The 14,755-nt window shown below is 38.4% G+C and overlaps 1 protein-coding gene across 1 annotated transcript in view; it reads left to right on the plus strand.

Annotated features, from left to right (window-relative positions):
- The first annotated feature begins 13,390 nt into the window (after positions 1-13,390).
- The window catches only part of ANK3 (ankyrin 3), a 318,471-nt gene continuing 317,106 nt past the window's right edge, over positions 13,391-14,755 (plus strand). The window contains exon 1 of the mRNA XM_054572740.1: positions 13,391-14,334. The gene's annotated coding sequence lies outside the window, so the exon portion shown is untranslated. The remainder of the gene's footprint in view (positions 14,335-14,755) is intronic.

Below are 14,755 nucleotides of genomic sequence, written 5' to 3' on the forward strand. Positions count from 1 at the left end.
AATACAGTAACACATCAAACAAGTGATATCAAGTATATATTCACAATATTTATTGAAAGTCTCCAGAATGCTAGATCTGTGCTAGACAGTGGCTCTGACAATCTGCAGCCATGGGAAATTGGAAATGTAATTTAATTACTCTTTAGCCTCATTTTGTACAGTTTGTAAAACAGGAATTTTAATACCTACTTTACAAGATTTGGGTACAGATTCACTAGATAATTTATGTAAAACCTGGCACACAGTAGGTATTTTATACATATTGATGAATGTGAGAATGAATGAAAGAAATGGTTTAAAAAGTGCCTGGTACATAATAAGTGCTCATTTAATGGGTCTATTGTTATTATGGTAATATTCTGTAAACTATTAAAGGAGATAAAATAATATCTTCCCTTATAACCTAATGGTTGACTATACCTTGCAACTTTGCCCATTGATATATTAACAAATTTATGGTGGGATAATTTTCATCCTCACAAAATCTGTAGAAGGCATACATTAGAATTATCACTAGTATTTTGTTGCCTCAATAGCTTTACAGTGTTTGCAGAGAGGCGAAAGATAGAGGCACTACACATTTAAGAAAAAGCTCGATTTTTCGTGGGACTTCATATACAAACACAGTTTGGTATTAAGAAGTGAATGAAATCACGCAGGTTAGAGAAATGGCCTGAGAGTTAAACCCCATGGCAGGAATGAACCAATTTGTTTTCTCAAGAGAGGAGAGAGGGAGGTAACGGGGACCTTCTTGCGATCTAACAGAGGGGAGCACCTGCAGGGGTCTGAATGAATTTCTACCGCAGGGCTGGCCTAGGAAATGCAGGCAGACTCGAGCATTTCCATTTACAGTGCAACTGTTAGAGATTTACTAAACAAAGGATACTATGGTAAATTAATTTGGCTGAGCAACATTACACAGCTGTTTTCTTGTTATAGTTCATCCAGACCATGAGGTGCAATGGCAGTAATAGCAAATGAGGAAAGGCAAGGTAAATGAACATACCTTTATCATACCCAACCTTTATTGAATACCTGCTATAAAACAGGCACTGTCCTAGTTACTTCATAGGAAGTATCTCATTTAATTGTCATATTAATCCCATGTGGTACCTAAAACATAGGTTTATCTGACTCTAAAAATCAATTCTTTTATCTGTAAACACTGTAGTGAAAAAAACAGGATTATCATCTATGGATCAATAAATTATAACTCATGAGCAAAAACTAGCCCCTGACTGTTTCTTGTAAATAAAGTTTTATTGAACACAGCATGTTCACTTATTTACAAATTGTCTATGGTTGCTTTCATGCTATGAAAGCAGGGTACAGTAGTTGCAGCAGGGACTTTATATCTTAAGATACTTACTGTCAGGCCCTTTATGAAAAAGTTTGCTGTCTCCTGAGCTACTGGTTTACTATTTACTGCCAAGACACTTTGGGCAAGGTCCTTTATGAGACCATTTCTTCAGCCGTGAAACGTAGTAACAATGCCGGTGTTGCCTGTTTTACAGGGTAGCTGTGAGAAAGTAATGCCTTGTATACGAAAATTGTATGGAAACAAAGGAGGCCTACCATGAACCCTCAGGCAGTTTTTCCTCCCAGCATCCTATGAAGAGAACTTTCAAATATGCAGAAATATTGATAGGATTGTACAATAACCACCCGTATACTCACCACCTAGAGTTTATAATCAGTATTTTGCTGGGTCTATATATCCATCTATCAATCCATCTTATTTTTTATGCATTTCAAAGCAAGGTGTAGACATCAGTACAGCTAACTGGAAATTAGTATGTGTTTACTTTTTTAGGTAAAATGCACATACAGTGAAATGCACAAAATGTAAATGTGCCATTTGATGACCATTTACAAGTGCCTCTTGTTGAGATATAAAACATTATTATTACCCTAGAAAATTCCCTCATTCCTCTTCTCAGTCCACACCTCCCCCTACTCCCAGAGGTAAGCACTGTTCTGATCTTTCTCACTCGGCACAATGTGTTGGAATTCAGTGTTGCCGATATAGTACTTTGTTGCCTTTTGTTGTGGACTAATATTAATTGTATGAATGCCCACCATTTGTTTATCCATTTGAGTGTTGATGGACATCGAGGCTGTCTCCAAATTTTAGTTATGAATAAATCTGCTGTGAACATTCTTATACAAGTCTTTGTGGACATATGCTTTTTTAATCCTTTGTGTAAACATCTGGGAGTGGAGTTCTGGGTCATAGAGTAGTTTTATAAGAAACTGCCAAAGTAGTTACACAATTTCACAACTTCAATAACAATAGAGTTCTGTCTGTCTCACATTCTTGCCAACATTTGGTGGTGGCATCAGTCTTTTTAACTTAAGCCTTTGCAGTAGATGATAGTGATATCTCATGGTGGATTTAATTTCTATTTCCTGATGGCTAGGAAGAGGAGCAACTTTTTATGTGTTGGCCATTTGTAAGTTAAATGTGAATTATGTTTAGTGTACAGTGTAAAGTGAGGATAGACATTATTTATTATCCTTATAGCTATGCATGCAGTTCTGCACACAAGTTGTTTGAGATTTTTTTGTTTCCTTATTGAATTGCTCTGTGCCTTTATTGTAAATAAATCAAAGATATAAGTGTAGATATATTTCTGTTCCATTGATCTATGAGTATTTGTTTATCTTAACTCTTAGTACCATACTCTCTTGATTATTGTGGTTTTATAGTAAATTTTAAATTCAGTTATTGTAAGCCTTCCAACTTTTTTTATTTTACAAGATTTCTTTGGATATTATAGGTTATTTACATTCTCATACATATTTCAGAATAAACTTGTCTACTTAAAAAAAACAACAAACTGATGGAGCTATGATTGGGATTTCATTGAATCCATAGACCTGGGTAAAAACTGACACTTTAACAATGTTGACATTTCTAATCTATGAATGTGGTATATCTATATGTTTATTTAGATCTTTGTTAATTTCTGTCAGCAGTGATTTGTAGTTTACAATGTGGGGGTTTCACATTTCTTTCATTAAATTTATTCCTAAGTATCGTACTGGTTTTGATGCTTTCAAAAGTGGATTTTTTAAATATTATTTTTTCAACTGCTTGCAGACAACATATAAAATATGGTTGATTTTTTTTGTATATTGATCTTTATCCTGAAACCAAGCTAAATTTACTTAGTTCTAGGAGTTTTGTAAATTCCTTAGCATTTTAAATGTAAACAATCATGCCATCTGTGAAAAGAGCTGATTTTACTCTTCCTTCCAATATTTGTGACTTTTTCTTTGTCTTAATACACTGGCTAAGATCTCCTATATAATGCTGAATAGAAGTGGTAAGAGTGGACAACTTACTTTGTCTTTACTCTTAAGGAAAAGTATTCAATATTTTTCCATTATGTGTAATAGCTTTTATAGGTTATTCGTATAGACATTTTTGATTCAGATTGAGTAAATGTCCTTCTATTCCTAATTTGGTGAGGTGTTTTATCATGAAGGGGTTGAATTTTGTCAATTGAATTGTCTGCTTCTGTTAAAAGAATCATATGGAATTCTTTTTTTATTGTGGCACATTGTCTTCATTGATTTTTTTTTAAAATTCAAATGTTAAACCAAGTTGGTCTTCTTGGGATAATTCCCATTCTGTTGGTAACTTTGTGCTAATGTTTTCCAAAGCATTTTTGCATCTATCTTGAAGAGAGAGCTCATTCTATATTTTTTGTTGTTATTAATTGCTTTGTTAGGTTTTGGTATTGAGGTTATACTCTTCTCATAAAATGAGTTGACGTGTCCCTACTTCCTCTATTTTCTAAGAGGGTTGATGTAATATTGATATTTCTTTCCTAAATGTTCAATAGAACTTACTAGTGAAACAAAATGGCACAAAGCATCCCTTGTGGGTTGGTTTCGCGATTTCAATTTAAAAAAAAGACAAAATATAGGCTCTTAAGGTTTTTATTTTCATCTTGTGTCAATTTTGGTAAGTTGCATTTTTTTTCAGGAATTTGTCTATTTCATCTCAATTTTCAATTTATTGACATACAGTCATGTATAATATTAACTTATATTTCTAATATCTGTAGGTTTTGTAGTGATAGTCCCTCTTTTATCCCTAGTATCTATACTTTGTATTATCTTTTTTGTATCAGTCGTTACTTGTACTGTGTAACGCCCACCCCAAACTTCATGATTAAAACAGTGACATTCATTTGGCTGTGCAAAGGCCCTTTGGGGGAGAGCAGCGAGGCAGCTCTAGGGTCCGCGGAGGCGCACAGGGGTCTCTGGTCAGCTGCCACCTTGTCACAAATGGCAGAATTCCTTCTTGTTTTCTTAATGGCTGAATAACATTTCATTGTACGTATTTACCGCATATTCTTTATCTCTTCATCTGTTGATGGACACTTAGGTTGTTTCCATGTCTTGACTATCGTACAATAAATAATGCTGCAATCAACATGGGATTGAAGATATTTCTTTACACACTGACTTCGTTTCCTTCAGATACATGGAGAGAAGTGGAATTGCTGGATCACATTATATTTTTGAGGAACTGCCATCCTTTTTCCACAGCAACTGCACCAATCTCCATTCCTACCACCAGTGCACAAGGGTTCCCTTTTCTCCACATCCTTGCCAACACTTGCTATTCTTGTCTTTTTGATAATAGCATTCTAACAAGTGTGAGGTAATGGCAATATGGTTTTTATTTTCCTGTTTTTAATCTATGACATAGGAAAAATAAATAAAAATTACTTTATAAAGATCCCTACGCAGTCACAATTTTCAGTATTATTTGTATTTTTATTGTACTTTCTAATTAATAAGACATATCAAGCTTTATAAAATTGGAGTTACCTAAAACTCAGGATGATCTGTTTATGAGAAGACTGGTTTTATTGCAATTCGAATAGCAGATGGCCTCATGCAGTAGTTACTTTAGGAATTTTGTTATTACTGTTAACATTCACAAGTATTCGTAAAGACTGGGGAAATTATTTTCTAATAAACATCATGTTTTTATTTTTAAATGTCACCATTACAGTAAAAAAGAGTTTACCAAAAAAAATTTATGGAACCTGTAAAACTATTGGTTGAAAGGAGAATTAGCATTCTTCTTTTCATAAACTGAAAAAGGTTCTGGAGTCTTCAAAAAATAAATTGGTGGGAATAAATTGTTAAAAATAGACACAGGTATTGCATCCATGTTAGACTGCTAGCTGGAGTGCTGGTGCTTTTCTTGCCAGTATAACTGATGGGTTCACTAACTGGGAAACACACACCTGTAGTAAAGTGGTGTTTCCATATAATTAATCCCGCAGTTATCTCTATTATCACTGGTAGAATATAGAATTTGACCAAATTTTACTAGCTCTTAGTCCGATGGCTGCAAAAACAAAACTCTGTGTTTGAAGATTTGATGTATGTTTCATTCTCATTGAATAGACTGGTTAGGCCAGTTTCCATCTAAGGCACAGTTAACGTAGTATGTGATCTATAATGCACAAGCATGTCTGCAAGGGGCATTGAAACTTTCTGGGCCCCGATTTAAATTGAATATACACTGCAGAGAATTTTTTAATGGGGCAAAATATTGTAAAATCACCACCACTGCAGACACAATTTTAATGTGTTATTGATGGATTGGTTTGGCTTCCTGCAGGTGGGCCCAGAACGTGGCTGGGTGTTCAGCGTTGAGGGCACGGTTTGCTTCTTGGGCGGGAGGAAGCACGGGGGTGGGGGAGACTCGGCACACCTCCCCGGCGAGAGCAGCCCGTGCCTTCAGCGCCGCGGTACAGGCAGCCTTTTCCATGTCAACACCTGCTCATTAGGAACCGGACCAAGACTCCCAACGAGCTCTCAGATGGCCCAAATTTTGTATCCCTGCCAATCTGCACTAGAATTTAATAACAACCTTGAGGTGAAATTTAGGCCTTTCCTCATTGCTAATCCTTAAAACCATCTGGCCTTTCCCTTTCTCTGAATAGCAGTTTCGTGTGTGTATTGGGTCTGGGGGGAGGGGAGATGGGGGCGGGAGAGAGGGAGCAAACTGATCTTACACTTCCCAAAGGACAGTCCACGTCCTTCAGAGCAGACAGAGTTTCTTTTAGGTCAGAAGCCTAAGTCTTTTCTTTCCACAGCTTCCACATCTTTAATTGACAGGTAATTGTTTGAAATTTGCACCATTCATTAACTATTGACAAACCTCCAAGTTTAGTTCTTTCAATGAAATAATGCTCAAAGGAAGCATGTGAGTCTGTAATCAGGATTAAGATTTTTTTTTCAAAAAAGGATATGCAATTTTCTTTTTTATTTTACATTAGGTTTAGCACAGTATTAGAAATATGGGAGACACTTCATAAATATTTGTTCACTTCTGTGCCTTCCTCTACAAAGGAACTGAAGTAATCAAGTAGGACATATGTGGAGTATAATAGTAAATTAAAATATAAAACAAGAACTTCTGCCCTGTCCACATCCCAGGAGAAGAACTAGAACACAGTGAACAAGATGTTCTATGTGCTGCATAGAGGATCTCGTGTTTATGGTTCTGTTGGAGGCTCACTCCAGAGCAGATCCCCATCCAATGAAATGGCATACAGAGTCAGCTGCACTACTTGAAATTGTTCTTATTCACTCTCTACTGAGCACTTGTTGAGTTTTGGTGTCTTAAACACATGTGTTGGGCTCTGCTTCAGTAGAATGCCAAGTAAATATTTGTTATTGAGTGACTTAATAAATTTGAGTTGACTTACACAGTATAGGAAATGTTCATGAAAGCATGTCTTTCCATCACTCAAATAACGGTTAGGTTCAAACAAAGGATAGTTTTCCATAGGTATTATGTAAATGCATCTGTATTTACATACACACATGCACATATATACATATGTGTATACATGCACGCACTATATATATATATTCCAAACATTAGTAGGGATTTGACCCTACTGGCCATGCATTCTCTTTCTCAGAGACCCTCAGAACAGTATGTCACTAACCATGTGGTGCCTTAAAAGAGGGGTCAGCAGACTCTGGCCCTTGAGTTAAATCCAGCCTCTGTGTGTGTGTGTGTGTGTGTGTGTGTGTGTGTGTGTGTAGCTTGCAAGCTAAGAAGGTTGTTACTTTTAAATGGTTAAAAACAAATCAAAAGAAGAAGAATATTTGATGACATGAAAATTATGTGGAATTCTTAACTTCAGTGTCCATAAACATTTGTTGGCTCGTGGCCACATCCATTCCTTTACGTGTTCTGGCTGCTTTCATGCTACCACAGCAACGCTGAGTTGGTGCCACAAAGATCATCTAGCGAGCAGCGTCCTAAATAGTTGCTCCCTGGCCCTTTGCAAAAATGTTTGCTGACCCCTACCTTGGAAGATACAAAGAATGAGTGGGTCGAAGTCTGCCTAAATCAAGCCATACCTCACAGCATTTGAAAAGATATTGCCCCCCCATCCTGCCCTTCTTAAAAAAGAGAAATTGGAAAAGAATGAGAAAGTTGTTCTCAACTTTTATCTTTTTTAAAGGGCCTCATAACTTTTTTTCCACAAAACATATGCCCTTATTATCCCAAACAAGATGTTTTGAATAGTCAAACTTTACTGCCTCTTCTGATTACATTCTGATATAATATAATAAAAAGCTGAGTAAAACAGTTTAATTAGTCTTGTTAGTCTTATTTATAATTCGTCTTGTGAAGCAACATGGACAAAAACACCAAGACGTGTATAATAGGGTAGGTAGGAAAAAGAGGATTTCTAAATGTACGTGTAAACCCTAAGTGCCAGTCCGTGTGGCATTCACCCCAGCTTGATAATGCCTTGGGTTTATGTGTACTGTTATTGTCTTTTGTGGTGATCACATTAGTTATTGAAACACACTGGTAAGAAACATGTAATGTTCTTTCGATTTCACAAAAGGAAGGGGCTATAAATTCTGCAAGTAGCTCCTTCTATGACAGTAAATCAGAGCCAAATCCAAGAAAATAGAAAGGTGGTTGTTGTTGTTCTTTTTTTGGTCAGACATAAGTCTCTACTTGGTTAATATGGTCCACAATATAATAAAGAATTATTACCTGAGTTTAGGTTTGAATATTTGACTAATTTATTTCATAGCATTCAGCATATTTTATCCTACCCTAGGCCACTATAATACTACCACATGAACCAACCTAATTAGATACTTCATTTTCTAAAACTAAGAACTTTTGTTTTCTTCTGTGTTCTGGTCCATCCCTCATATACCAGATCAGCAAATGGTCACTACTGGGTAGGCTGCCAGTTTCCTCAATGTTCAAATCCTATTTCCTTCATACCTTTGACTTTTGGTTACCTCTTCAAAGAAGTATGTTGAAATTGAACTTACTTTCCTCATGGCATGATCAGAACATACCAGCTGAAGAATACCTAAATCAATCGTTGCATTCTTACTGTAATCGTATTTTGGCATCACAGAGCATGCATGTTTGGAGAGAAACTTTGGAAATCCTTTCCTTTTACAAATATGGAACCAGGGAGCCAGGAAGGATAAGGGAATTCTAAGGCCTTGTAACTACTGGTAGCAAAGTTGGGGTAAGACCTGTTTTCCATTGTTGGCTTGCATAATCATTCTGTTGGGGCACATTAAGTATGATTATTATATAAAAATAAATTACAAGCATTTAGTGAAATATCAAATGGATTTTATTTTATGGAATATATTCTATTTGGTATGAAATGAGACTTACATCCACAAGATACATAGAAAATTGATTCCATTACTTGGTGCACATACTCCATCAATCTGTTGGAAGAGATATTAAACTATAAGTTAATAAAAGATAATAGAAGTTATAATTAACCAGGTGGTAGGAAATAAAGTGATATAAAAGCATACCCATTATTTATCTTTGGCCACAGATATACTTGAATTGAGCACATTGCTTGAGAACCACTCACATTCACTGTCCGCCAGTGCAATCAGTGTCTTGGTTCAGGGGGCTATTTTGGGAGAGTTACTACCCTAGTAGAATGGAAGGCTCAACTCAGTTGGCTCATCGCTATCTTGATTTACTTTTCTTGGAAAGTCTGAAGTTGGAAAGAAGCCGCATCCATGAACCATTGGTCTCCGTCTGGTCACTTTCCATTCGGTCGTACCGCTGCATTTTCTTCCTAGCACTTGCGAATCTCTGAATTATCATCTTGACTTATTTGTTCACTTGTGTACTTACCCTGGTTTCTACTGAGAAGATTGGAAGCTGCACAGAGTGGGGATTTCTCTGCCTTATTCACCATTGGCTCTCCAGCACCTGTCAGAGTGCTTGGGGCGTAAAGGGAATTCCATATGATCTGTTCAATGTGTGAGCCGCTGGCCAGGTAGACTAGGTTAGGAGGGGTTGAACTGCGAAATTATAAATTCTATGGATATAGACAAAAGACTTTGCCTGACCTAGAAACATTATTCTGAGTGCTGACCATTTCATCCTATTTTACTCATAGGTGCTCCTGCCCCTGCTCCATAAGCACATGTGCATGAGTTGTAATTGTTGGTTTACTTGTCTCTCTGTCCCCTTGGTTATTTGAGGGCAGAGACCAAGTCTCATGTCGTGGCTGCTGACCACAGTGACCAGCAGAGTGGGGGCGTAGGTCCATGAAGACACGAATGCTGCTGTTGGCACAAGTGCCTGGGATCATACCATCTCTTTGTGCTTCATCTCTTCCAAGAGGAAGCATTATGATGGACGACTAAGTGGCTCCTAATGCTTGCTTGGAGAATTATCTGTCCTCAGGAAGTTAATTGGGCTTTCTTTTTGTTTATATAAGTTGTTTCTATAGACTAGCACTGTCCAATAGCAATGTAATGTGAACCACACATATTTCAAATTCCTATAACCTCATTTGAAAAGCTTTTTAAGAAGTGAAATTAATTTTAATATATTTTATTTAACTGGATGTATCCAAAATATCCTCATTTTAGCAAGTCAGTATATAAAATTATTAGAGATTTTACATTGCATTTTTTCTCATTGTCTTGAAATCTAGTGTGTATTTTATATCTCAACCGAGATGCTGAACTATCATGGGAAATACCTGATCTGTATTTTATTTCATAAAATTTAATTTTTAAAAAATAGATTCACAAATCCAAAGAGTTCCAAACATACTTTAATGCATTTTAGTATCTCAACTGAGTCTGTTTTTAAATTTTAAATTAAAATTAAGAACTCAGTTATGTAGCCACATTAGTCAAATTCCAGTGGTGGCTGGTGGCTACTATATTGACCAGCACAGATGATAAACTCTTCTTAAATAAACCTTTCCAATATATTTTTCTTTATTTACAAACACCCACAAGTTCCTATCACCTCAAATCACAGCATTTTGGATTCACGAAGTGTCTTTGAAGTCATGTGGTCCAGCTCCCTCCTTCTATAGGGCCAGGGGCCCAGAGAGGAAGTGGCTTGTCCGGTACATTTTATTTGCCCACCACTTTTGATGCAGACTTTGCGCCCAGTGCTAGGCACGACCTGTCTACTTTTGGGGGACAGAGAGCGGAGAGATGTGCCTTCAGGGGTCTTCCATGTATGGCGAAGGACCTCGCTTCTTTCTGCTGGCCAGCACAGGTGTGACAAAGAGACCTTCGGCAAGCCGGTCCATGTGCCTGCCCCAGGTGCTCCTGTGAGGTCACCCAAACAGCTTGCAGCCTGGAGCCAGCTGGCTCTCCAGGGCTGAGGTCAGGCTGGTTAGCTAGACAGACAGCCTGCTCCGGGCATGGGGGGCAGCCCAAGTGCTTAGACAGATGAAGCCAAGGCCAGTGCTTATTTATCCAAAGGTGCCACCCTATGACGAATGTGGAAAGGACCACCAGTCCCTCTGTCTCAGACCTTTTTTTTTCTTCTAGGACTTCATTTATCGCATCTGAAAATGAGGAATAATTTGTGACTATGGATTGAGGATTTCCCAGGGTGCTTTTTATGTCATTTGTATCCATTGACAGGTTTACAGCTTGTTTCCTTTCTTGTTCCCCACATGTTCAGAACCTGCTCAAGTTCTCTTGACATCATCTTTATCTCGGATGCCAAAATTAATGAAATGACGATGGATCCATTTTTCTTTGTAAAGGAAAAATATTTTGACTCTCCTGTGGTGAGGCTGCTCTGCTTCTCAGAAAACTGAAGTGGGTGCAGCATGAAATAGTTTTCATTCCATCAAAATATGCACTTTCCTCATTACCCGGAGCCGGGGGTGGGGTCGGGGAGGCACAGCCTGCCTGGCAAACTGAGCCATTTCTCTCTTTCTTATCCTTGCTGCTCCTTATCCTCTATTCTTCAGTATACTCCCCATTTTCCACTTTGCGACATCACCATGGAAAATCATTTCAAAATGTAAAGCTATTGTAATTTAAAATTACCAAGTGACAGTATCATCACCATAGAAATCACATATATTATTGTTTGTTTGTGTGTCAACTCATCTCCACAATGAGGACACAGCAATATAAAATGACCACCAAGAGTAGTGAAGTTATTAATTGGCTGAAGTCACAACTGAAGTTTGTCTTATAATCCTGGCAGAGGTGCATGCTAAAATGGAGAGAAATATTTTTCTGGCTGTGGTCTCTGAAGTTTGGAAAACATCCAATGAATTGGTTTGGTTTATTTTCAGTGGAATATTTAATCAAAATTTTTTGATTTTGGAGTTAGAAATTATTTGTGGTGTAAACATTACTCTAGATGCCAAACTGAAAAGTGATTTTTACTTTTTTGTACTAGTTTTATGCTGTAATAATGCACAGATAGCAAATATTATCAATGAAACTTGTTGCTTCTGGTACGCAATCCGGAATTATGTTGGACAAAATCATGAGGAAGTATGTAACAGAAGGAGTCACTTTTTGATATAACTTCTGGCGACAAAAGTCCAAGTGAAGCAAAGGCCAGGACTCCTGCCTGCGGCAGTGTGCGCGTTTTCAAACCGTGCTCGCCCAGGCTGCCCTCTGCAGGCGGGGTCGGGGAGCCAGGAAGTGGGGCTCCAGGATACCATTGTTTCAACCCAGCCAAGCAGCGCTGCTGTTCCACAGGGTCCGGCAGAAGGAAGGCCTGCTTGAGTGTGGTTGGTAGGGTAATAACATGGGTGTGATAATTTATAGTTTTAATTTGAACATTTCACCGAAAATGTCATTTGGTGTGCTTGAGTGTGATATTGTTATGTTAGAGAATTGCATGCTTATGATTTTGTAACAAAAGATTTTTTTTTTTAACAAAAAGGGGCGTTATTTGTTCCAGACCCTGTATTTATTATAACTGCCTTTCCTATGGGATTTATCCAAAGAGGAATTCCTCCAGCTAATAGAAGTATCGGACTTATCCAAAGAGAAATTTATGCAGCTAATCACTCCTTTAAAGTATTTTGAAAGGATGGGTTCAGAATTCTTGTACGTGGAACTTTTTAAAACCAGAACAGATTTTTTTTCCTTGAGAGAAGTGGCTTAAGAATCGTTTTTCCTTCACTTGCAGTAGCTTTGGCGCTCCATGCCCAGGCCGCTGCCGTCCTGCGCAAGCCCTGCCCCTTACCCGCTCATGGCCAATGGCGGGGGGTAGGACTTGCTTTCTAGAATTATTGACAGAACTGTCAATTCAGTTTGGGAAGAAAAAAATACTTGTGGCTCTCTTGCGTACATGCCTTTGTGCTGAGAAGAAGTCCACAAGGAGCTTGAGAGTTACCTGTCATGGTGTAGGCTGGGTGAGGAGAAAGGGATGGAGGCCTCAGGAACGGAACAGTCGGAGCCCTGGAGCCACAGGGCTGCCTTCTGTGGCAGTGTCACTCTCAGAAGTTCCCTCTGGCTTAAAAATGGAGGACAAAGGCATACATTTTCTGTAAGAAAGAAAATCTAAACCCGCTATTTCTTAGAAGGTTAACCACTTAACTGAGATATTGCAAAATCCAATGTAACAAAAAATGTCATGTTATGACAGCTTAAAATTTGTAATGGATTTTCAACTTAAGAGCATTTTGGGGGGACCAAGAATTATTCTAGAGAGAAGTGTGTTGAAAAATACCTGTGGGGGGGAAAAAAGAAAGGAAGGAAAAAGAAAAATACTTAAGGCCTGTTTTCCTAATTTTCAACTATGCTTTGGCTGATAGAGATCAATGGGAAGGCACAGCTTTGCCAGCCTCAGATGGACAAGTTAGGCACCTTGATCAAGCATACTTATAAATATATTTTAAAGTATCATTAGTGTCTATTAAAGGAGGGGAAAAAGAAGTCCAGTGCCAGTGGGAAACGAGCCAGTTTTCTAGCTGGCTGCCCTCTTTGAGTTGCTGAAAATAAGGAAGGAAATTATATGAACAATCCTAAAAAGTACAGGATGATTTTATATAGAAAGAAAGCATCCCAAAGTTTACATTTTTATTCTTTTCTCCATCCCATCTATTACAATAAAAAAATCCTGGTTAAAAAAAAAAAACCAAAACACTTATTTATATCATCAAGATCCCAATATGGTTCATCGCTTTTGGATCTGAGTTACATTTAATTCTACGCCTTCCTTTTCCCCTCCTGTTTGTCCAACGATGGTTTCATAGGCAATGGAGAGCTCTTCGGGAACGCTTTCTTGCTGCAGAGCGTTTCTGTGGGGAAGTAAGCACAGGAGCACCAGTACACACAGTGGGCCCTCAGGAACTGTTGGACCAGAGTGGTTTTCAGGGAGGTCCCAGAGGAGTATGCAGTCCACTTGCAGTAGGACTGGAGTGGTCATGGCCCCCCGTACCGTTCCCTTTCATCCCCTATCGCTGCCTTGCAGAGATTGTAAAGCACCTTACGAGGGCAATTACCTTCCAGATCAGAAATACAGGATGTAATACTTTGCAGGAACTCACAGTTGGGGCTCTTTGTGAAGCAGGTGAACAGCAGCTCCAGAGAACCCCACCACATCCTCACACAACACCCTTGGACCTTTTGCTCTGGCCTTCCGCGTGCTTTATCCTTCAGTCCTGCAAAGTTAAGTGCACTGATCCCCAAAGTTATGCTCTTTGAGTACTGGAAGCACACGCCGCTACATCTTTTCAACAGAGCATCATCTTTTTTTATTCTGCTTATTTTCTTGGTGAATGTAGGGTTTCTTACCAGGGCCCAAATGTTTTAGGTCCAGTCTGATATTTCAGCCATTTCTTGCTAAAGCTGTTGAATACTCTGTGTGTGTTAGTGTGTGTGTGTAAATAATCCCTGACTTATTAAATTTCTTCCAGTGCGTGCGCCGTAGCAGAAGATAGCCCAGCAGGCCTTGTTCAATGCTGCTGCTTCACTTCACATCATGAATATTCAGAGGCTGCAGTCATTGAGGACTCAGGTGGCAAAAATAGTAAGGTGATTGAAGCAAACCCCAACATGAAAGCCAATCTATGTTTCTGTGACTCAGAAACCCTAACGACAGCCCAGATCCCCCATTCTCTGACCATCAGACCACACGAGAGGAGAGTCCTGGGGAGCTCCTATGAATCAGGCATCTGTTCCATACACCAACATGCTCACGTCTTTCTGTATGATGTGTTGTAATCAGCATGTTGTTTTTAAAAGACAACAGGCCCTTCTGTAGTCCTCTCCCACAAAATGCATTTAGGCTGATAGTTCAGCATAAAGCATGCGCTGTGGACACCAGCAATGCATGCATTGTTTTCCTCATAATGCAGCCAGGCTCTCCATAGCAAAATTTAGTGTGTTTTGTGAAATCTTATTTTATACATTTTGTCACCATCAGCAGTTCAGCTAAAGTAGGAACTGCTCCATT

This window comes from Pteronotus mesoamericanus, unplaced genomic scaffold (genome assembly GCF_021234165.1).
Source record: "Pteronotus mesoamericanus isolate MK-2021 breed Mesoamerican mustached bat unplaced genomic scaffold, CSHL_Meso_final contig_24, whole genome shotgun sequence".
Lineage (NCBI taxonomy): Eukaryota > Metazoa > Chordata > Mammalia > Chiroptera > Mormoopidae > Pteronotus > Pteronotus mesoamericanus.